Source organism: Panthera tigris, chromosome C2 (genome assembly GCF_018350195.1).
Source record: "Panthera tigris isolate Pti1 chromosome C2, P.tigris_Pti1_mat1.1, whole genome shotgun sequence".
NCBI lineage: Eukaryota > Metazoa > Chordata > Mammalia > Carnivora > Felidae > Panthera > Panthera tigris.
In genome coordinates, this window is record NC_056668.1 from 112,027,461 (window position 1) to 112,052,809 (window position 25,349).

At 39.6% G+C, this 25,349-nt stretch overlaps 2 protein-coding genes across 25 annotated transcripts in view; one reads left to right on the forward strand and one right to left on the reverse strand.

The window, feature by feature from the left end:
* Positions 1-25,349, reverse strand: part of MED12L (mediator complex subunit 12L) — a 333,827-nt gene that overhangs the window by 137,958 nt on the left and 170,520 nt on the right. The window lies entirely within an intron of this gene.
* Positions 13,566-25,349, forward strand: part of P2RY14 (purinergic receptor P2Y14) — a 56,015-nt gene continuing 44,231 nt past the window's right edge. For all 4 annotated transcript variants that reach the window (XM_015539330.2, XM_042956834.1, XM_015539329.2 and 1 more), the window contains exon 1: positions 13,566-14,082. The gene's annotated coding sequence lies outside the window, so the exon portion shown is untranslated. The remainder of the gene's footprint in view (positions 14,083-25,349) is intronic.

The window sequence follows — 25,349 nt, forward strand, 5'->3', positions numbered from 1 at the left end:
ATTTTCTGAAAACAAATATTTCTGTAATTCCTAAAACTTAAATTCAAGAAACTGATCTTGTAGGAAATCTTCTGGTGTGTGTATTACTAACTCTGTTACATTCATTAAACTATTTACACTATTCAATTCTCATTTCCAGATAGTATTCCAGTATTTTCTCAGCGAAACAATCAAGGTAATAGTCACCATGAAAATCTATAAATTTGTATTAAATAGCTAAGGCAAAATTGTATCTCCACATGCACACACACTCATGCGCCAAAGACAGCACAGCCTAAACAGAAAGAAATGTATGATCACCACAAGGAAATGTGATCTACTAGGAAAAAATAACGAAAAGTGATATATTACAGAAAGAAAATCAGAAAACAAGTACAAAATAAGGTTTGGGGATCACTTCAATTCTATAAATACTGGTTTCCCTCAGACTAAAAGCCATTAAGACAATAGCTAGCAAATTAATAAATACTTACTAGGGAATTAGGGACATACAATGTTGAAAAAAATTGTGCAACAGGATATTTAAAATAATCGTTCAACTGAAAAGATGTTCAGCATCTCTCATCATCAGGGAAATGCAAATCAAAAGGACAAAGAGGTATTACCTCACACCTGTCAGAATGGCTAAAATCAAAAACACAAGAAATAACAGGTGTTTGTGAGGATGTGGAAAGAAAGGAACCCTCTTGCACTGTTGGTGGGAAGGCAAACTGGTGCAGCCACTGTGGGCATCAGTATGGAGCTTCCTTTAAAAATTAAAAATAGAACTACTTTATGATCCAGGAATTGCACTACTGGGTGTTTACACCAAAAATATAAAAACACTAATTCAAAGGGATACATGCACCCCTGTGTCTATTGCAGCATTATTTACAATAGCCAAATTATGGGAACAGCTCAAGTGTCCAGCAAGAGATGAATAAAGAAGATGTGGTATATATACACAATGGAATATTAACCATAAAAACAATGAAATCTTACCATTTGCAACAATAAGGGCAAGCTACTAGAGACTATAATGCTAAGTGAAATAAGTGAGTCAGAGAAAGACAAATATCTATCTCACTCATATGCAGAATTTAAGAAACAAAACACATGAGCAAAAGGAAAAAAGAGAGAGCCAAGCCAAGAAACAGGCTCTTAACTACAGAGAACAAACCAATTGTTACCAGAGGGGAGGTGGTTGGGGGGATGAGGGACATAGGAGGTAAGGATTTAAAGAGTACATGTATCATGATGAAAAATAAAATAATCTTTCAACATTCAATAAAATTTGAAAGCAAATATTTCTTAAGGTCAACATTTTCAAATTTCAGCATAATACAAGCATCTGGTAGAGGCAATTATTTAACATCCCCCCGCCAGCCGTCTAGTACCATCTAGTGGTTAACATTCATTAAACAACTGAAGAAAACCTGTGTCCTATATACAGCATGTATAAAAAGTGCCAGGCCTTCCCTAGAGTCATCTTTAGTGCTGTGGACACGCACACCACCACCCCCCCCACACACACACACACACACAAAACAGTCCCAGAGCTGCCTAGAAAAATGTACAATGGAAATGTCTGAAAAGAGTAATTAAGACCTACAAGAAGCTGTCTTAGAGATGTAAAAAGGCCAACAGTAAACGGTAAAATACACATGAATTTCATGCGGGGAAAAATACAAAAATTGACTATTCTTTCCCAACTGACACGCAGAAAATTTTTTAATTAAAAATAATTTTTCTCTCGTTTCAAAAGTACACAAAATCCTAGTAGAGTTGAAGTGGAAGAAATAAGACCTGTCTATAAAATTTTTAATTCATTAAGAAATTCAGGTATTCAAATGGCAACTTACATTTTGAATATTCTCAGTTTATCTTCTAAACCACAATGATAAGAAATCATCTAAAATGACAAAAATGGCATAACATAGCTGTTAGACCACACACTTTTTTCTTCTTATTTAAAAACTCAAGATATGGACTTAAATTGGAAATTCCTTTATTTCACACCGTTTCATAGGCAAACGTTCTTAATATAAGTGAAGTGGCCAATTTCTCTCTGAATGATGCCAGAGAATACCCAGTGGCTGAGGTGTGGACAGTCTCCACAGCATCTCTCAGCAGTGAGCTGCATGTCTGATTGAATCAGCCTAACTTATGAACAAGGGACGAGAACAGTCACCAGATTTCCCAGAGCCTCCTGTTCCATGTCTGAGTTTAAATGTTATAAACGAGACTTTCCAATAACACTCTGGACTTGTTTACCTACACACATATGCAGACAAACACACGGCATGTGTAACCAGAGCTAATGGATTTAGTATAATGAATGTGACTCGGTCCCTTAACCTGTGACAGTTTTCTAAAATCACATTCCACCAAATACTGAGACAAAACAATGGCAACAATAACAACAACTCCAAATTTGACAAACTGGCCTCCTGTGTAGTATTGCCTACATTGAGAACCCTGATCCAGGTTCTTAAACCATCAGCGCACAGAGAGAATATGTCCAAGGTTTCAAGCAAAATAAAAACCCAGGTTTCGAGATACCAACAAGGCCTAAACAAATTTGGGAGGCATAAGGTATTAGTCATAAATAATAAGGCAGGTTTTTTTTTATTCTCACTTCTTCCAAGTCTATATGCAAGCTTCATTAGATGCCTACTTTGAGGGCACCTGGGTGGCTCAGTCGGTTGAGCATCCGACTTTGGCTCAGGTCGTGATCTCATGGTTCATGAGTTCAAACCCCACGTTGGGCTCTGTGCTGACAGCTCAGAGCCTGAAGCCTGCCTTGGATTCTGTGTCACCTTCTCTCTCTCTCTGCCTCTCCCCTGCTCATACTCTCTCACTCTCAAAAATAAACACACATTAAAAAAAAAAAAGGCCTACTTCGAAGTCTAATATGTTCTCTGCAAATGCTATTTGAAAGACAGCTATGTATACCCCATAGATACCCTTAAAATAGCAGGTTAAAAATAAAGATAATATGGGAATGCAAGCTGGTGCAGCCACTCTGGAAAACAGTTTGTAGGTTCCTCGAAAAACTAAACATAGAACTACCCTACTACCCAACAATTGCACTACTAGGTATTTATCCAAGGGATGCACATATGCTGTTTCAAAGGGACACATGCACTCCAATGTTTATAGCGGCACTATCAACAATAGCCAAAGTTTGGAAAGAGCCCAAATGTCCATCGATGGATGAATGGATAAAGAAGATGTGGGATATATATACAATGGAGTATTAGTCGGCAATCAAAAAGAATGAAATCTTGCCATTTGCAACTACATGGATGGAACTGGAGGGTATTATGCTATGTGAAATTAGTCAGAGAAAGACAAATATCATATGACTTCACTCATAGGAGACTTTAAGACACAGAACAGATGAACATAAGGGAAGGGAAACAAAAATAATATAAAAACAGGGAGGGGGAAAAACGTAAGAGACTCATAAATATGGAGAACAAACAGAGGGTTACTGGAGGAGGTGTGGGAGGCGGGGATGGGCTAAATGGGTAAGGGGCACTAAGGAATTTACTCCTAAAATCACTGCTGCACTATATGCTAACTAATTTGGATGTAAAGTTATAGATAGATAGGTAGATAGATAGCAGATTCTTTAACAGTGGGGGGGAAAAAGAATGTTATTGAGCACTTTTATGTGCTTAGTATGTACTAGTTATATTTTACCTCACTTAAACTAGGTCATTGTTTAAGTAATAATAATAAGTAGTAACCAATACATTACCATGGATACTTTCTGGTACAAAAACATGTGTTACCTGTCTTTTCTCTTGAAAGATAATCTTATAGTACACATTTCAAATAAATGAAATCCTAAAGTGAAAAGAAATTTAAAAAATTTAAAAAATAAAGATAATAAAGGGGTACAAGTGTGGCTCATTGGTTAAGCAGCCGATTTCAGCTCAGGTCATGATCTCCTGGTTCGTGAGTTTGAGCCCCACGTCGGGCTCTGTGCTGACAGCTCAGAGCCTGGAGCCTGCTTCGGATTCTGTGTCTCCGTCTCTCTCTGCCCCTCCCCTGCTCACGTTCTGTCTCTCAAATGTTAAAAAAAATATTTTTAAATAAAAAATAAAATAAAGATAATAATAATGATGACTAAGTCTTACATAAGGCTTACCCAGTCACTGTCCCAAGGACTTTACATAAAATTTTTACTTCCCACAACAAGAAGTAGCTATTATCTCCACTTTACAGATGAGGAAACTAAGACATGCTTAAGGGAACATGGCTGGGAAGTGAAGAGATAGTAGCAGGTTAGAAGCCAGGGAGTCCACTCGGCTACAGGGACTGCATCACTTTCTCTTCCCATGTCAGGAAGGCACCTTACCCTTAAACTCAATTAACAGCAGCACCACCCACCCAGGCACCTGAACTAGAAATCGGAGTCATCCTACGAGCCCCTCCTTCCCTCACTCCCATTAACAACTCTGCACCCAATTCTGCCCATCCACCCTCAGATATGGCCAGTCCATGTCTCTGTCCCACCTGGCCCTGCACTCAGCTTAGCTCAGACCCAGAGGGAGGCTGTGTGGTCTCAGGGACAAGCAAAGATTTGGGAGCAAGACAGACCTGAATCCCAACCGTGTGTCACACTGAGGGAAGAAAATCAGCCACTGCCAGGACTTTAAACTAATGGCATCACTGCTTGAGGCCTTGAGTTTTCTGCTCCTTCCCAGTCCCATGCAAACTATTTTCTAGTACTTTTAGCACTGAATGGTTATTTTTTTTTAAGTTTATTTATTTATTTTGAAAAAGAGCAAGCAAGGGTGGGGCAGGGAGGGAGGGAGAAAGAGAATCCCAACCTCTGTGCTGACAGCACAGAGCCCAACATGGGGCTCAATCTCATGAACTTTGAGATCCTGACCTCAGCCAAAATCAAGTCTGATGCTCAACCAGAGGAGTCACCCAGGTGCCCCAACACTGAATAATTATTTTCTAATGAAATAAAACTAACATTTATTGGGCACTCCCTATGCACCAAGCACTGTTCTTAGTCCTAAATCCACCCATTTCATCCCCAAAACACGAGGAAGCCCTAGCATTACCCCCATGTTAGAAATGAAGAGGTTCAATAATATTTCCAAGGTCACACAGTTCAAAAATGCGGTTTCTTGGGTCCAGACTCTGCCAATGTGATTCCAGAAGCTCTGGTCTTAATCATGGCTCAATACTGAAACGAAATACCTCAAGGTTACTACTGATACTACCGAAATCCTTGCTAATTATTTATGCCACCAAATGTAATTAACAGGAATAAACTCCATCAATACTGCAAATAAAGCTTGGCTTTAAGTTGAAAAGGTCTCTCAACCAAAGCTCCAATAATTTATCTAATAAATATGAAAGACAACACTATTGAGAGAAGAGGATGTTAAGTGAAGCCCATCAATCATGCTTATTTGATCATTTCATTCTCTCATAATTAAGATGAGCATATAACTCACTGTCAAGACCTGGATACTTTTGAGAGTTTAAGTCTCACTTGTGGAGCTGACACAACAGGTGTATACAGGCACAGCGTGGGCAAACCAGGACATATGGCCCCCATGCTAGTGACACATAACAAAATTTGTGTCTACATTATGATTTTGTTATGATTTTTATATTTTAGTTAAACAAGCTACTTAGGACAAGGGAAAAGAACTCAAGGAATCCAGCCATCACATCAACAAGAAGCCCCCAACGTGAAGCTTCTTCCACCAAATTTACTAACGAAAACTGAACCCCTGGAGTCAACAAAAACTCTCTAATGGATGCTTCCTGGAAGTGCGGATGATGTTTTCTAGGTTAGTATTTGTTGCTAGCAGTTTTGCGTAATGCCACAAGAAAGAACATAGCCTACCTAAATGGAGTATTTTTGTTTGCTTTTGCTTAATGAAGGAACACATTATCTAATTCTAGTCTAAATTCTTTCTGTCTTTCACAGCAAGACCACCATGTATCTTTCTTAGCACTATCAATTATTAAGAGCAAAATTTATGATTGGGAGGATTTCAACCCATTTGAGACAGAGGCTGCATTCGCCCTTCTCAGGCAAAGGCTTCCATGGAGACACTCAACAGGCTGGTCAGGAGGCAGAGCCACAAGAGGGCCCAGGTGTCAGCTAACTTTCACAGCAGGATTAGATCAACGCCACCTGCAGGAAGTCTGTAAGGCTTCTGAAAGAGGCTGATGAAGCCCCACCCTGTTCAAGAGGAACAGAGGTTCCAAACTAGCCTTCAGGTCATGATGAAGTCACACGAGCCTAGCCAAATGTCCTCATTTAACATGCCTAGTGATCCTTGAGGATCATAGGGTAGCAGCAAGTACAAAACACAGAAACTTGGCCACACTGACTCTTTTGTTATGATTACGCCGACTGGTCCACACAAAACAGAGGGAGAATCACTGCTGTGCTCAAATTATTAACTAAAGAGATATGCAGCTCTCTACAGCATGAATTGCCTAAAACCACAAAGAATTTCTCAGTCCTGCTGCTGAGGAAATTAAATTGCCAGGGACAAACACAATCCTCACACAATCCAGAAGGACAAACAAATATGTTCAGCTAACATTGGCGTGCTGGGCACAGAAACTGACACGGCATACTTTCAGGTGTGGCCTACGCTTTGGGCGAAAACTGGAAAAAAGAAACTGCATGCGATCACCCACAACACTTCCTCTGACTTCAGTTAGGCTCAAATTCTCTGAAGACTACCCACAAAGCCTTCCCCTAAACTGGCTAGGATGAGCTCCTCCCACACACATCACACACAGCATGAGCAAGTACAATCGGTTTGTCAGAACTCTGGGAAAGTTTATCTAACAGAAATGAAGTAATTCTCTACATTCTTAAGTCTCATTCCTGCTCGAGGATTCCACTCTCAAGATTTCTCAAGGCTCATCTTCCTAACCTGTTCTAACAATTTAGTAAAGAGCTGAGCAGTTACAGCACTAAATACATGGTCTTATAAATCCTCTCAATCACCTGACCTAGGATGAATCAATATACAGATCAGGGGCTCAGAAACCTACAAAAAGGAGTTCAAAACCATGCAGAAGCAAGTACTTACACGATACCCCTAGGATAATATTATTAAAAATAGTCACAGTCCTTGTTTTAGATTAATTACATCAGCTAACTTTTTACCTACAGAATTAGAGCATCCTGTAGTGGATAGTCACAGCCTCCTCATATTTTAGAAACACACATTCACTCAACACGCACTTCTGAGCACCTACTACGGTAGTGGGCACTGGGGCAACCCAAACAAACCAGCAAGTACAGCCACAGCCCATGCTAGCCAGGGCAGGTTTTAAAAACACAGGCCACATGGGATGAATACTACCACCACCAAGGTATCAGGGACACTTCCAGAAAAGTGACCACTAAGGCAAGTCTTAAGGTCAGACGGAAGCAGAATGATGATTATCAGAAATGGTGCATTGCAGAGAAGCGGAGATGGTAAAAAAAATGCCCTCTTCTACTTCCTCATTATCTTTCCAAGATATACAGAGAAGAGGAAATACATGCACCGAAGTTTTTGTTTTCTTTTAACAGTTAAAGTTCTCCATGTTGACTGTTTGCTAATAACATCAACTGAAATTCATTCCTTCTGATTCTTAAGGTCAAACACAATCTAACACCAGCAACACAGAAAATCTATTTGAGCATTTCAACTAATTGGGACAAGGTATTCAACACATAACTCACCATTAGTGCCACCCCCAAGTGAGGTTTCGTAGAGTATCTACACAATATGTAAATATTGTGTATATCAATGCATGTTATAAACTGTCACTTCTGTCATCCTACCAGAAGGTGGACATATTGCACCAAAAGTCTGTTTCTCCAATATAACTCTCAGAGCTAAGTACACAACTGCCATCGAATTCACTCATTTCAAGAAGTTAAAAAATAACAAAAAGCATTGTTTTCAAATAAAACCAGCTAAGTATGTTTCAATGGCATAATTCCTACCACTCCACCACTCTAAACCAATTCACTGACTTGAGCAGGATTTAATGCTTCACACAGAGAAACACAAAAAGGCCATGTCTGTACTCAGTTTTCCTGCCAGGTTATACTTTTTAAAGTACATCAACAATCATTTTACTACAAAACAAAAAATTCATGGCATTCTCAATTATGACCTCCCTCCTCAGCATGACAATTAGAACCCTCCACATTGTGGCCCACTCCACCTTTGCTGACTTTCTATCCATGGTACCCTCGCTGTCACCACGTTTTTAAATCCCAGATTGAAATTCACCCCAATTTGTAAATAAAAAAGCCATTTAGTAAGAACCAAAGACCATCTCCTTCAGAGAGCCACTTCCAAACCTATTTCCTTTAAGTATCTCTGTAAATTCATACAATGTTCATATAGGGCCTTTTACTAACATCCTCTGTCATTCTTATCAATAGATTTCTCAATGTCCAGTAGAATCCTACATGTATTCACACACCCCAACATGCACACACAACTATAAATCACTTGCCAGCAAAAACTTTTATTTTTTAATGTTTATTTGTTTTTGAGAGAGAGCGAGAGTGAGAGAGACAGCACGACAGCGCATGCACAAGTGGGGGAGGGGCAAAGAGAGAAAAAGAATCCAAAGCTGGCTCCAGACTCTGAGCTGTCAGCACAGATTCCGAAATGGGGCTCAAACTCATAAACTGACTGGAGCTCGAACTCATGAACTGTGAAATCATGACCTGAGCCAAAGTCAGATGCTCAACCAACTGAGCCACTCAGGCACCCCAACATTTTTTTTAATGATGTAACCCAGTAAATAGCTGCTATGCTTAAAATAAATTCATTGAAAATGTTCTTACTTATCTAAGGGCTGATCAATAGGGACCAAATAAATAAATTATGGAATACTAAAGAACTATGAAAAAAGAACAAGGAATTTCTACCAGGCTAATGTGATTAAGTCCCCAAGACAGCATGTTGAGAAAAAGCAAAGTGCACAAGTGTGTGTTACCATGCAAAGAAGCAAATGAGGAAAATCTGGGATAAAGCACTAACAATAAAGTTGTTTCTGTACTTATTTAAAGATTTTGGGATAAGGAACAAAACAGGACATTTATGGAACCAAGAAGAAACAAAGTCAGCTTTTAAGGACAGCTGACAACAAGCTGGATGGAAACTGACTGGAAACAATAACAGACATATTTGGGGATTACGTTAATCCCACTCTATTTGTAGTACGAATACACAAGGGATATTTATATATAACCATTCTTAGTCCTGAAAAGACAGAGTCCAGCCTGGAAACAGTGTTGGAGAAAGGAAATGTAAATGTGTCTGTGAGCATGTGGGTGGTAGTAGCCATCATCTCGAGGGTATGTGAAGAGTTCTGAGAAAAAGATGTATCAGGATGAAGTCATACAGTACTCTCTGGGTTCCAAAAAGGAAAGTGGGAAGGGGCTGCAGGAACACAGAATTATACAGCATAAATCAAACAGTACAGAAGAAAACATTTTTTTAATCTTTTTGTTTCTTTTTTTTTTTTTTTGATAGCAAGAATCCTGAAAGCAGGGAACATGACCTCTACCTACTTATTATTTTATTATTATTAATATGATCATTAATATTTGTATTGAGTCTGGTATCTAGTGGGCTGAATATAACAAACATCTAATTTTAAAAATACATAATGATATGATCAATAGTTTGTCAGGATAAAACACTTTTGCAAACCTTAATAATACACTTATTTCCAATTCCAAGAGAGAAATACCTGTACAAGATCATCTTCACATTTAAGCATATCCACAAAATGCCCAGGATACACCTCAAGGAAATACAAAATGGTGGCAGGGCCAATCTGCACTCCTGCGTTGAAACAGGCTGAGTCATCCACAAATGTGCCCATATTTCCCGTAACTCCACATTCTGGGATGGCTGGGGCCAGTTTCCAAAACCTAGGTGACACAGTGAGGTGCACAGAAAAAGGAAGACTCCACTCTTAAGACTTTTCTGCTAAGAGGGAGTAACAGCAGACAGTATAAGAACAGATTTACATCATTCATTTGCACCCAGTGGAGAAAAAAACCGATGAGAGAAGTGATCGGAAATATAAAACTATGAAAATAAAAATATAAAATATAAAAGGCCTCAGGAGAAGTCAGACAACATTGTTTTCGTTGCATAAGCCTCCTTTTGATACCCTTCCTTCCTCCTTGGGTTTCGCCTCATCTTTGGCTGCTCTAGTCTTTCTCTCTCACTACGTCTATGAATGCTCACCTCATTACCACCACCCTCCTGGTACTCTGATCATCAAAATTTCTGCTCTCAGGGCAGACATCTGCATGGGTGTCCAAAGACAGAGCAACAACTTATAAGGGGACCCCAGCAGCTGGAGTGAGCTGAACAGAAGAACAGGTCTAGAGGTAGGGCATCTGCCCAGAAGATGAAAGTTCCTCCAAGTGTTATATGATCAGAGGCTCCAAAACAGGAAGGCAGGGATGCTCACACTTGGCCACATTTCAGATTTACCAGAAGACATTTGAAAATATAGATTCCTCAGCCAAAACCACAAGGATTCTGATTTGCTTTATTTGATGAAGTGTCTTGGAATTTGCATTTTTAAAGCTCACCAGGTGATGTTGATGGCCAGTCAGATATAGAAACAAACAATGACTTCAAAAGAGTCACAACTGGGGCACCTGGGTGGCTCAGTCAGTTAAGCATCCATTTCAGCGCAGGACATGATCTTGCAGTTTGTGAATTCAAGCCCCGCATCAGGCTCTGTGCTGAGAGACAGTGCAGAGCCTGGAGCCTGCTTCAGATTCTCTGTCTCTCTCTCTCTCTGTCTCTGACCCTCCCCCAATCGCACTCGCCTCTCTCTCTCAAAAATAATAAACATTAAAACAAAACAAAACAACAACAACAAAAAGATCAGAACTGCTAGGTAAGCAGAGGGCAAATGGGACAGTCCAGAAGCCGGGGGCAGGAAGAGGTAGCAGCTCTGGGTATTTCCTTCAACAGTCTCCCAATCGTGAAAAGATGAACCACAAGACCTGGCCTTGCCGCCATCAGTTGGGTCCTATGGCCCAAAACTCTACTAAGGCAATTTGTCTTGAGACATGCAGTCTTAAGAACACAAGATGAACAGACAACTCACCAAGTTCTTCTTGGATGCTTACATGTTCATCTTCCCTCAATTCCAAGCCTTACCCTCTGCCTCTACCGCCGGCCCTGGCGTCTGGAGTCTGCCATCTGCCTGCCATCACTCTCTTTGCATTCCTCATCTTACACTAAAATGCGGTGTGATTACACTCAGCAGTTTTTGATGAGAAAATACACTTTTCTTGTGTTCCCAACAAGGACAGTCCCGGTGTACCGGACTCTCAGATGCTTCGTGAATTAACAAATCTGTGTTCTCTATTCATCTGATTCTAAAAAACACCCACAGGGCTGGGGAAGGAATCCTCGACTGTGGCTCTGAAGGCCAGCTGCAAAGTCCAGTCCTGCCACCTACTAGCTTGGACAACTTAAGTTTGCTGCGGCTCTATTTTCTCACTGTAAACACAGGCATGGTTACCCCTCAAATGGCTCCCATGTGAATTGGCTGTAAAAGGATCTAATACAAAGAAAGTGCTTCTGAGCTGAGTGTGGGAGTGTGCATCTGTGGTTTGATCCAGTTTTTGGCAATGAATGTTCCACTTGAGTCCCCAGCTGTCCTCTCCATGCCATCTTGCCCTGCTACCTGCCAATACAAGTATAGACAAATGCCACAAACGGGCTTCCCACAAGTCAAGCTTTGTTTAGACTTACATTAATCTGAAAAGTCTTTGATTTAGATAACAACGTGCAAAATTGGGGGAGACCTAAAAGTACAGTCAAGAGCACAAGATCCAAGAACTGCTCTGCCAGAGTCCAAATCCCAGCTGGAGGAACTGTGGAAACTTACTTAGGATTGCTGTGCCTGTTTCCTCATCTATTAAGAAAAAAGGTGGGGGAGGGGATAGGAATGGAACCCACCCAGCTGACAGAGTTGTGAGAACTCAGCGAGTTGAAACACATAAAACACATTTAGAACAGGCCATACACTCAGCACTGGCTCATCCACAGATGAGGCAACACTGGACCCTGACAAGCTCCAGCCATGGCAGCTGACCCCATGGGTGGGCCACGAGCTCCCTACTTCATCATTTCTTCATCCCTCTGGGTCTTACACACCATCTACCTCACTTATCTAGACTACCAGCCATCACATGACCACCTATATAGGGCTATCTCCTTGGCCTTGGACTTTGCAAGACCTGGTACCGGGAGGAAAACAAGCAGGTCCAGTGAATTTAACTACATTTCCTCCCAGTCACCCTCAGTAACAGGTATGTAGTGCACTCCATGGCGATTACAAGCAGCATAAGAGAGCAAGGGGACAATTAATGGGTGCTTCTGGGACTGCGAGAATAAACAGTGCCTCCAGCTATAAATCAGGGAAGTCTTCAGAGCTGCAGCTAAGAGACTATTAGTGCCAAATCATCCATTTAATCAGCGTCATGTTTACATCCAAAGGGCTCTGTAGTGCGCCTGGTAATAATAACCAGGCTCTGAAGGCTAGTCCATGTAAATGGACTAGTAAATACTCCATGTATTTACCCACCACAGCTCGTTGCAGCTGAAGCCAACGAGCCTGGAGCCTGGCTCCAGCCAAAGGGCTCTGTAGTGCGCCTGGTAATAATAACCAGGCTCTGAAGGCTAGTCCATGTAAATGGAGCTAGTAAATACTCCATGTATTTACCCACCACAGCTCGTTGCAGCTGAAGCCAACGAGCCTGGAGCCTATACGCACACAGGTGTTCTTAGCCCCAGCAGTCCAGGCAGCAGCAAGCACTGCACGGGCCCGTGCTTCATGAGGGAAGAGACCTGGGTCTGAGTCACAACTCCATGTCCAGGGACTGGGATACTGCTTACCACATAGTACATACAAAGTATCTAGAACAGCACCTGGTTTATCAGAAGCATATAAACAAGTGCGAACATTTATTGTGACTGCTAATCTATACGTTTTTTAAGCAAACTGAACTTTATAAGCGAAACCATGAGCCCATAATCTGGCAATGGAACAACCTGAGTGAACACACCTGGTATTCAGGCATCTTATAAAGGACATTAGAGGTCATGGTTTTCTTTCTTTCTTATCAGGTACTGAGTCACACTTTGATAAGGGCTTTGCACCCAAACACTGAGTGCTTCTCAATCTAACTGCACACTCTAGTTCAATAGGAAAGGTACTGGAGCTCTCTTCAGGACATGACAAATTATACCAGGTAACTTGAACTAAAAATAGGAAGTGGGTCCTGCCTCTCGCCTTCCAAACAGCACAAACCAAGCAAAACGTCAACAAGCTATGTGTTTACCTGAAGTACTACTCCTGATCTGTCAGTAATGCTCAAATATGGAAAAATTAATGTGGAGAACAAGTGACAACAGCAGCACCTCTTATCTAACACATGTGGCCACTGATGTCAAAATGCTTATTTACTCCAATGCTGGTTCTGCATTTCCAGGTCACCCCAATCACCACCTATTTGTGAGCAGCTAGTTACACTGGGTGGCTGTTGCCAAGTTCCTCCTACCAGTGTATTTCAGACAGAACCACGTCTTACCCACCACAGCTGCCACCGTGGACTACCACAAGTTGATCTGGCAAAGATTAAGAAGAAAATCTATTTAGATTGTTGCCTAGCTCTTCGCTTGCCAAATGATGTGGTGATGTTGAAAAAAGTAGAAAATTTCAAGAAGGGGAGGTGGGGTGGAAGCCAGGGTTACTTTGGATCACTGAAGGAAAAGAAGTAGCACAAAGGCCAGCCTGACACCCACAGAGATCCAAACATCTCTCTTCTGTTTCCATTTCCTGGCAGCAGTGAGTAAATTCTGACTGACCAATTCAGCTGTGACAGGAGACCCATTATTTTGTGGTTTCTGTCAAGTTCCTGATTCTCATCTGTTCTTCAAGATGAGCAAGAACTCTGCGTGTAACAGACTTTCTCTGGAGTGTATATTGAGACGTATTCTGAAATGAATGCTGTTTGACTCACAGTCCAAGGGCTGCAGACAGGTAAGGAAACAGATTTTCTGTGAGATAACGTGAGCGCGTATGAGTGGTGTTATGAGAACAGAAATGATCTGTGCGCTGGGTGGCAAGAATGCCCGGTAACACTAGATGATTCCCCATTCTTAGTAAGTCGCTTTTTGTTTGAGCACTATAATTGGTTGCTATGGGATTATATTTGCTCATACTGAGTCTGGGATCCAAATCTGAAATTTTATCATTGATGACTACTTAGGATTTCCAATTTGGGTTATTCTGTGAAGAAGACACATCAAAGAGAGTGCCTAAAGGTATTTATGCAGGACAAACATTTTTAAAGGTTGTAAACGTATATCAAAATTGCCTCTAAGAACTATACAATCTATTATTACTACACATATAAGTCAGTGTGAATGTTTGTTTGTACTTGTATGAGTCCACATATAACATAGTTATTACCTGTATGGACATATACTCATAAAGGTAAAAGCCTGTGTCTTTGCTGGTGTTGGCATAACGTAACCCTACTAATATCTAGTAAGATATTTATTTGCCTTTAAAAAGAGTTATAAGCTACAAAAACACCTATGCATAGCAAAAAATTGAGTTAATCTGCTACTTACTATGGTTTATGACTAATCAGCTAAATTATTTCAAATATTTTAAACATTCTGAATTTAAATTACACACAGGGGAATTCTACAATGTGACCATATTCAACCAATCTCAAGCAATCTATCTAGTCCAGAAATATATTTTTTTAACTTTTTATTTCTTTTCATGAAGAGAGAGAGAAAGCAGGGAAAGGGCAGGGAGAGAGGGAAACAGAATTCCAAGCAAGTTCCACGTTGTCAGCGCGGAGCCCGATGTAGGGCTGGCTCCCACAAACCCAGAGATCACAACCTGAGTCAAAATCAAGAGTTCAATGCTCAACTGACTGAGCCACCTAGGTACCCCCAGAAATAATTTTTTTGTTAAAGTACACCTAATCCTATGGAGAAAACCAATCAAAAATCACACTGGTTTAAAAAAACACACACACACATTGTAGTTCACATATTCTTCTTAAGAAAAACAGACTTAAAAACAATTTTAGCACTACAAAACTTAAATATCATTGATAAGTTATAAAAAAACAAGAAAACATAATATACTCACCATAAAATATCAGAATAATATACTTTCATCATTTTTGAGCCTACAAATTTTATACTCCAATAAAATCCATAAATACATAATAATCGTATGCACACACATACACAACTGGTAACATACACATAAACTGTAAGTTATCGCATCCATTATAGTGTGCTAAGGAAGAAATGAGGGCACAAATGAGATACTCAAAGCATGAAGACACAATAAGGGGAAGTGGGCAGGGTGTGGGGAAAGAATTGCCATTGACTGAGATATTATAGTGCCCACCTCACACTTGAAGAAGCATGTAAAGAGCATTCACTACCCTGACGAAGACCATCCAGCTGATCTCACCATGAGCCTGAGCCCTTGAGCACATGCAAGGCACTGGTACTCCATTCATGGCAGCTCCCAAAGGCCACAGGGTTTCAATCAGCCCAAACTTACCACTGCTACACCTGCTCCCTCCCCTTCCACCGCACCCTACCCAATCACCAATCAGCAGGTCCTAAAATCCTCTTGGACTGCTTTCATCCTCAACCATGCATTTGTAGGATAGTATTTTTTTAATTAATTTTTTAAATGTTTATTTCTTGAGAGAGAGCACAAGCAAGAGAGGGTCAGAGAAAAAGGAGGGAACAGAGGATCTGAAGAGGACCTGGAGCAGGGAGCTGACCACATACAGCAGGGAGCTCCATGTGGGGCTCAAACTCACAAACTGATCACAAGATCATAAGATCATGAGATCATGAGATCACAAACATCACTACCTGAGCTAAAGTCAGTTGCTCAATCAACTGAGCTACTCAGGCACCCCTGGAGGATAGTATTTATAATTCTCTGGCTATAACAATGTTCGACCTAGTATCAGGCACACATATTAGGGGGGAAGTTATACTTAAAACATAAAACTATCTCTGATCTTTTTTTAAATTTGTTTTTAATGTTTATTTATTTATTTTTGACAGAGAGAGAGAGAGAGAGAGAGGGAGAGAGGGAGAGAGGGAGAGAGGGAGAGAGGGAGAGAGGGAGAGAGGGAGAGAGGGAGAGAGGGAGAGAGAGAGAAACAGAGCAGGGGTGGGCAGAGAGAGAGGGACATACAGAATCAGAAGCAGGCTCCAGGCCCTGAGCTGTCAGCACAGAGCCCGATATGGGACTTGAACTCACTAACTGCGATATCATGACCCGAGCCAAAGTTGGACGCTCAACCAACTGAGCCACCCAGGCGCCCCTATCTCTGACATCTTTAAATAGAGTACAACAGTTGGGTTGGGGGAAAGGTGGCAATAGAAATTAAAGTCTCTCCTGGGGCACCAGGGTATCTCAGTCGGTTGAGTGACTTCGGTTCAGGTCATGATCTCATGAGTTCAAATCCCGCATTGGGCTCTCTGCTCTCAGCACAGAGCTGGCTTTGGGTCCTCTGTCTCCCTCTTTCTCTGCCCCTCTCCCAGTAGTGCTCTCTCTCTCTCTCTCTCTCTCAAAAATAAAAATAAACATTTAAAAAAACATTAAGGAAAAAAAAAGTCTCTCAAAGGCAGAAGACTCAAGGTGGGGGGTGCCACATTAAAACAGCTAATGCATGGGAGGGGCGATGGGCTAAATGGGTAAGGGGCATTACGGAATCTACTCCTGAAATCATTGTTGCACTGTATGTTAACTAATTTGGATGTAAATCAAAAAAATAAAATTTAAAAAGTAAATAAATTAATTAAAACAAAACAAAAAGACCTTCCACAAAGAAAACACAACGAATCCATACACTAAGTAGCCAGTTACTAAGTAATTACCTTCTAGGAGGCCAGGCCACCAAGCTCCCTGAGTCCCATTCCCTGATGTAAAGCTGATAACATCAGTACAAAACTGCTACAGGACTCAAATAGATCATGTATGTCAAGTCTTTAACACAGTAAGACAGGAAGCATTGAGTAAATATGGGCTGACATCATTTTGTTTTCACTATCATAAAGACCTCAAGGTAAATGTATATGTAATTATATAGAAGACCACTGGAAAACAGAAGAAGGGGGCATGGGAGAAAGGAAGCAGAGAGGGAGGAGGGAAGGAAGAAAAAAACAGTCAAGGTTATTTGCCACTAGATCTAAGATGCTTCTGAAGTCAAGTGTGGACAGAGGAATATTGTTGCCTTCAGAGTGAATTTAGGTGTTGAAGCTTCCTAGGCCAATGCCTTTATGGTAAGAAACCAGAAGTCACATTTATTTCATTCGGTTTCCGCATTTCCTTGAAAGTTAGCTGTCTCAACCTGCCAGCATGGGCAGTCTCTGGCATACCAATAACAGACCAGTCCAGAGATGACAGGCTGATGCCAACATGAGCTTACTCTGCCACCTTCCTCATGGGTATCTGCACTTGCAGAAGACTGCCTAATAGAGGATGACTGAACAATAAGGAGAGTTTCTTTCAAATGAAAATTACACCATCAGTGCAAGAGTGCCAAGCTCTTCTAGGTAGAACAGTCGTTCTTAAAGTGTCCCAAGACAAGATGCATCAACATCACCAGGGAACTTGTTAGATATGCAAATTTTTTACCCCAGGACTACTGAATTATGAAATTTTGGGAGTGAAGCTTAGCAATCTGTGTTTTAACAAGCCCTCTAGGTGATTTTGCTGCATAATTTTGAATTCCACTGGGTAAAATGACCATACATCCTGGGACAGGGTTAGGCTTGATTGTAAATAGTACAATTTTGTACTACCTAAGTGGACACTTCCTACTTAAGTGACCTGGTTTGGACAATAAATTATATGATCGTCCTCACATTTCAGAGTGGATACTATAAAGGATGGGCTCTATTTACTACTTGGGATGTCAAATTAGCTTCAAGTCTGCTGCCACATTCTGGTAGTAAACCCACAGAGTCCCTGTATGTTGAAAAATGCATTGCCTCATAAAAGTCTAGGGGGCAAGGATCCTATCTTTCCCCCAAAATTACCCACTAACAAACTATATAAAATTCTCAGCTTCCTGAGTATCATATGGGATCAAGTTCCCTCCATCAGGTCTTTAAAATTCTTTTAATTAAATCTTCTGGCTCCTCCACGGGGAGTTTTCTAGGGTGCTAGTTGGTAGAAGAAAAAAGTACAAACCTAGTAGGTAATTTACTAGCCTTATTTTTATCATAATAATAACTTAACTATATTAATTCCCAGAAAAACTAAGTTTGCCACAAAGCTTCCCAATCCACCTGTTCTTTTAAAGGCAAAGTTAAATGTTGGTTATATGCTTTTGGATCTGATCAATTTTTGACTCCTTTGAAATGCTCTGTCTTGACACAGCCTGAATTAAATTGCTGGGTTTTTATTCAACTCTGAAGTCTTCCTTCTGTTGTTTCTGAAAAGCATCAAAGGCCTCGGATATCATGTTCTGACCCTTCATCTCTCAGATAAGAAAATAAACATACAGGGACGGTGGCTTCTACTCAATTACGTAACATCTGTTGTCGAACTCAAGATGTCAGAGAAAAACCATCAGCTATTTGGCAGCTCAGACTTGGCCCAAAGGAGACTGTGTACTTTGGTGTAGTCACTGGGACAGAAAATCTGATTCTCAATTTTTCAGGATCACACGCACTGATTTTCATATAGTCACTATACTATAGCAACAATTTACACCAAGCAGACTTGCAGTATGTCAAGTTCTCCTTTACTGTGGGAAAGATACCTGGCTGGAAAGCAAGACTCACCCATTGCTTATAGGATCTTCCCAGTGAGTTCGGTGCTAGGGTCAATGGTTTGATAGATAAGCTCATAGAAGGCTTCCTCTAAATAAGGAATGTTTCCATCCTGATACAGAGGGTAAATGAAATCTTCTTCCCATTCTGGACATATTTCAGTCATTCATTAATTCAGTAAAGACTCATTGCATACCATGTGTACCATGTGCCCACCATGATTCTAGATGATGCTCAGGAGCTGGCCTACAGCAGACTCCCTGACCTCACGGAGCTTACATTTTAATGGGCACCAAGACAAGCCTTGACATCTTCAATGTTACAACAATCTTTGAACATATTGTAATGGAATGGATTATATTTTATTTATTTAATTTTATTTGTTTATATTTATTTGATGTAATAGATTATATAGATTATATTTTAATTTTCTTTATAGAGATCTGAAGGGCACCTAATCTCATCAGAAGCCAACCAATATGTACAGACTTGATCCAAATCCATGTCCTAACCCTGTTATAAGCTGATACCCTACATATACTGATGACAAACACAGGATATGGAAAACAATACATATTTCAGTTAAATATTGTAGGAATTGGCCTTAGCATTTAATATTCTCTTTTTCCTGGCCCTGAAACTGCCTACCTATGTTTCTGCATAAGGATCTCACTGTCTCTTCCCCTACTATAAATATCTCTGCACGCACCATTTTTACAGAAGTGAAAAACGGGAAGAGAAAGGGTATACTGAAATTAAAAGAAAATCTAGGGGCACCTGGGTGGCTCAGTCAGTTAAGTGTCAGACTCTTGGTTTCAGCTCAGGTCATGATCTCATTGTTCATGAAGTCGAGCCCTGCATTAGGCTCCATGCTGACAGTGCGGAGCCTGCTTAAGATTCTCTGTCTCCCTCTCTCTCTACCCTTCCACAGCTCATGCATGCACTCTTTCTCTCTCTCAAAATAAACAAATAAACTTAGGGGGAAAAACAAAGAAAAGAATACCTAAAATTGAAGGTTAGCTGTCTTGTTATCACTGAATCTATGAAGAGTCATACAGCAGCAGCCCTTATTACTAGTGCCATGGAGACAGGTAGTTTGTTAACAAAAAAAGGGAACAAAGTCAGAATCAGTGTTAGAAAAGGAGATCTCCTTTAAATGCATCACTTTAAATTAAAATACTTAATGTACCCCTACTGCCTAATCTTTTGGGGTTGTGGCCAGACTATTTTGTCTGGGGATGGGTCTGCTAATTTTCCTTCAAAAACCAGAACTGTAGCATACTGCCAGTCATGTCCAGTTTCTTACTTTATTTCAAATACTATGAGAATTTTTAAATTCTTGAGAAGCCATGGGAGTAAAATAACAAAATAAAAAACCGAGACCTAGACCTAGACTCTTAAGCCTTCGAAAGAACGGAGTGTGTCTTAGCCTTACAAGGAAATAGCACAGTGAAGTTTCCCCACAAATGTTCAGTGGATTGACGGCAGTAAGGAGGATCTGAACAAAGTAACTGTTCCAAAGAAACAACATTCTGCCTCACTAGTTTTTATCTAAATCCATTCCTACCCTACCTAAGAAAAGGTACACACTATGCTTTCACTAAAAGACGACTTTCACTAAATCCTAAGTCCTCAAGTCTACAAAGCCAAGGTATATAGCATAACAGTAAAGAGCAAAGATCATGCATTCTGGAATCAGACTATGTGGTTTCAAATCCTGACACCACACCACTTACTCTGATATCACCTTGATAAAGTTATTCATTCAATGATTCTATGAGTTTCCTCACTGATCATGGAAATTAAATGAACATGCATAAAGTATCCAAAGAATGACTGGCATGACATAAGAGTACAATCAATGTTTACTGATGTCATCACCATCACCTTATTTCTCAGTAACACAGTACAGTAGTTTGATGACCACAAGAACAGTGGAAGCCAAAGAGAGATACTTCAAATTCTAGCTTGTCAAAACCTCTGTCTGCTCAGTTTATGCATCTGTAAAAACAGAATAAAAATGCCTACCTAAAAATAACTATTGTAACAGTTATCATAATGTCTGGTATACAGGTGACAATCAAAAAGGATAGCCATTAACACTCATATATATAGATGTAGTAAAGCTACGTTCCACCAGATGTCCTCTCCTGCACATCAAACCTCCATCCAAAGAATCTTAACCAGCATTTTATTGTGGATTCAGTCTTTCACTTGGAGCATTGGAAGAAAAACTACCTTCCCTCAAGAAATAATTTTGAGAAGATACCCACTGAACATATAGGCTATAATCTAGGAAAAATTATGTGCTACACTGTGCAGTTATAATAGGAGCTCAGAAAAAGGAAAGAACACTGTGTGCTGAAGCATCCAGTGGACTGAAGAAACAAAATTAGGCTGAATCTTGAAAAAGGAAAATGACATACCAACAGAGGAGTGGGAAATGATACACTGAGTAGAGAAACAAATTCAATTAATATTTTTACTGAACTCTAAAAGCATGTCTTCCTTTATCCTTGTCTTGATCCCTTGACCTGAGATCTTGATCCTATTTGGAATTATTTTCCCTTCAATGGCCAATCTCTGACATTTCTCAATTTCCATCTTCAAAACAGAACATAAACCACTTCTTGCCTAGAAAGCCTTTCCTGTTTGACCTGCCTTTTTCTGAGAGCTCGTGTGGTGCATATTCCCCACCATCTTTCCAACATCCTACACCATTTACACATAGTTTACAATACGCTTTTAACATCCTTACTGCTCTACAGGCCAGTTTTACACCATCGATTTTTTTCCCCACTTAATTTAGGTTGGAGTGTAAACTACATACAATAAAATAGAAAGATTTGAAATGTAAGTTCAATGAATTTTGACCCCAAGTAAACACCACCCCAATTATTATACTTGAAAGCTCCCTTATACTTCTTTCCACTCCTACGTGTCCACTGACCTGATTTCTGTCACTAGAACTTAGTTCTACCTGTAGTAGAATTTCATTGAAACATAATCACACAGTACATACACCTTTTGTGTTGAATTCTTTTGCTCAATTTAACATTTTGAGATTTATTGTTGGGATCACACTGTTGGCATCTATCATTCCTCTTGATTACTAAGTGGTATTCTGTAAGTATACCATAATTTCTTTACTCATTTTAATCTGATGATGAACATTTGAGTCATTCCTAATTTTTGTTTGTTATGAATAGGGTTGCTATGAATACTCTAGTAAAGGGCTTTTTATGGACATATGCTTTCATTTCTCTTAGGTGAATAGCCAAGGAATTAAATTACTAGCTCATTAGCTGTATGTTTAACTTGATTAAAAGTTACCAAACTGCTTTCCAAAGTAGATTTTCTACTTTATACTCCAACTAAAAATTGTTCTATTTCCTTGTGTACAGTTAGTATTGTCAATATTGGTGTTTTGGGTTTTTTTGGGGGGGGGGGGTTGTTTTAATTTTTTTGGTTTTGTTTTGCCATTTTAATGGGTGTGAAGTATCTCATCATTATAATTTGCATTTCCCTATTAACTCAAGATGCTGAACACCTTTTCATCTGTTGCTTGGTCAAACATCTTCTTTAGTGAATTGTTTCTTCATGTCTTTTGGCCATTTTTTTTTTTATTGAGTTACAGAAATTCTTTAAATAGCCTGAGTCATTTAATAGAAGTATGTATTGTGTATTTTTCCTCCCAATCTGTGGCTTGCCTTTCATTTTCTTAATGGTATCAAATGAAAAATGGAAGTTTTCAATTTTAAAAAGGTACAATTTATTAACTTTGCATTTTATGATTAGTGTCTTTTGTATCCCAATAAATTACTGCCTACCCAAGGTTGTGAACATACTCTATATTTTCTTCTAGAAGCTTTATGGTTTCAGTTTTACATTTAGGTATACAATCCATCTTGAATTGTTTATTTGACTCCTTATTTCACCTGGTAATAGATCTCGCAGAGAAGAAATGATCTATAAACACTGTTGCTCATTTACAAATGCCCCCATGGGTTAAGACAAAGCCTGTTGAAGAGGCCTATGCTTACTTAGCCTACGGTATATCCTGGATGGAAAATCTACTCACAGGAATAAAGTCACAAATGTGATCCAAATGGACACACAAGTCTCCATTTGAAAGTGATGGTCTGGCCCTGCCTTACGATAAGCTTTTAACTAGGATAGGGATAATCCAAAGTTTGCATTTTTTTAATGAACAACAGTTTAACCCAGCACTTGTAATGAACAACAGTTTAACCCAGCACAAAGAAACAGAGGACAGTTTGCTCACAATAGTTTCTTCCTCTTTGAATATGCATTAGATCAATTACCATCTCATTAGTATAGACGAAATTCTCTTTAATGAATTAGGCTTCATCAGTCAAGTGATTCTTAGCAGGTCCACTTTAAACTGACTTCTAAAATGAGTAATAAATGATTACTCAAAAAGATTACTCTCTGGGGACATTGTTCCTATAGCCTTAAACATATGCATTATTTTATAAGATTTAGAGGACTTTTAAAAATGTTTTAGTAATATTTCTTCTAAAAAATATGTCAAACCATAAATAGAATTATTCCTGTTACTCAAAGATTATTACCTAAGGCATCTAATATAAAGCATTTCAAGTTATTTCCTTGAGATTTTACTAAGAAAGCACAAGATTGGGAAGAGTAAAAATACTCTTTTCCACTTATTAGGGCTTGGAGAAATTAACAAATTAACTAGGATCATAGAACATTTTCTGAGTACTTAGCAATGAAGTTGGTAAAAATACTCCATATACTAAAAAATGAGGAGACTGTTCTGAAGAGTTGTATGTTGCCAGCTGGTTCCTTGATACTGAGCTAAAACGCACTCACTGTTTAGCAATTCTTATTTTTTATTACCCAGATGACATTTATGTTTCCTCAAGTGAGGAACTGCCACAGGAAAACTATTCACAGCTAAACGAGAACCTAGGCACTCATTTATTTGTAGCTTGCACGTCCCTCTATGTTTAATGACTACCCAAGATTCACAAGCTAATATTGCTCCGAACTATCAACAAGGGGCACCTGTGTGGTTCAGTTGGTTAAGCATCTAACTTCTGTTCAGGTCATGATCTCAGTTTGTGAGTTTGAGCCCTGCATCAGACCTTGTGCTGTCAGTGCAGAGCCTGCTTCAGATCCTCTCTCCCCCTCTCTCTTTTCCCCTAGCCCACTCACAAGCATGCATTCTCTCTCTCTCTTTCTCTCAAAAATAAACATTGAAAAAAAATTTGTTAGAGAAACTATCAACAATAGTTGCTTAGAATTTAGGGCAAAATAGAAGAAAGTACCATATGAACCTGGCATTGTTTCTTTTTGAAGAGAAAAAGGAGTTTTCATGGCTAGCCACTTCAATGTGGTTAAGTTATGCATTTAAATTCCTTTTTCTCATCAAGTATTTCCATTATCACCATTCCCTTAATGGAACTCCATTACTTTTATGCCTTATTCAATGTATAACTTTTTCTAAAGCCTTAAGTCAGAAAGAATAAAAGCAGAAAAAAATAAACTCCCAGTAAGGAATACTGTCTTAAGCCATATAGTCCATGAAGTGTTTAGTTAATGGTTCCAATAACAGTCAAAATAAACTTTTCGTTTAAAGAATTTAAGAAACTCTACCATTCAGGAAATACGCTCTAGAATGAGCTACCCAAAATTTAATTTGAAAAGTTCTCTAGGACTTCACAGCACTGATAGAATTCACTATTGCTAGCTATGAAGTAAATCTTAGTTTTCCTGAACACCCATTTCAAATCACACTGAAGGCACCTGCACCCAACGAGAGACTGCATGGACTTCACATCAGGAAGGAGTTTATACAAGTTACAGGATCCGATGGCATACGAGGACTGAGCACACCAGTCCCTCCCTAGGAAGAGGTAGCTTTTCTTTCATAGAATGGCTACAGCAATTTTTCTTCTCACTCTTGACTGTCTTCTTAACAAGCAGCCAAATGCCCCTGCACACACGTTTTATTTTTCCCAGTCACAAGCCACCAAATCTCAAAGCTTTTCTCCTACGGCTAGAGTTCCTTTACACTGATTCGATTTTCTCCTACGGCTAGAGTTCCTTTACACTGATTCGTTCGTACCACTTACTCATACACTCCTTCATTTACTTAAAATCTTCAAAATGCTAGAAAAGATTATTCAAAGAAAAAATAGCTAAGACTAATGTGAAAGTCAAAAAACACAACACGCCAAAAAAGGACTATACTATTATACAAGTGCTTTTGTGCAAATATAATTTTCATAATGTCTAAAGTCTAGGCAAACTGTGTTTGCGGGGGGGGGGGGGGGGGGGGGTTGTTTGCTGTGTTTTAGACCAGTGAATTTATTTTTTTAGTTCTTTTTAACACTTATTTATTGTTGAGAGACAGAGACAGAGCATGAGCAAGAGAAGCAGACACAGAATCTGAAGTAGGCTCCAAGCTCTGAGCTGTCA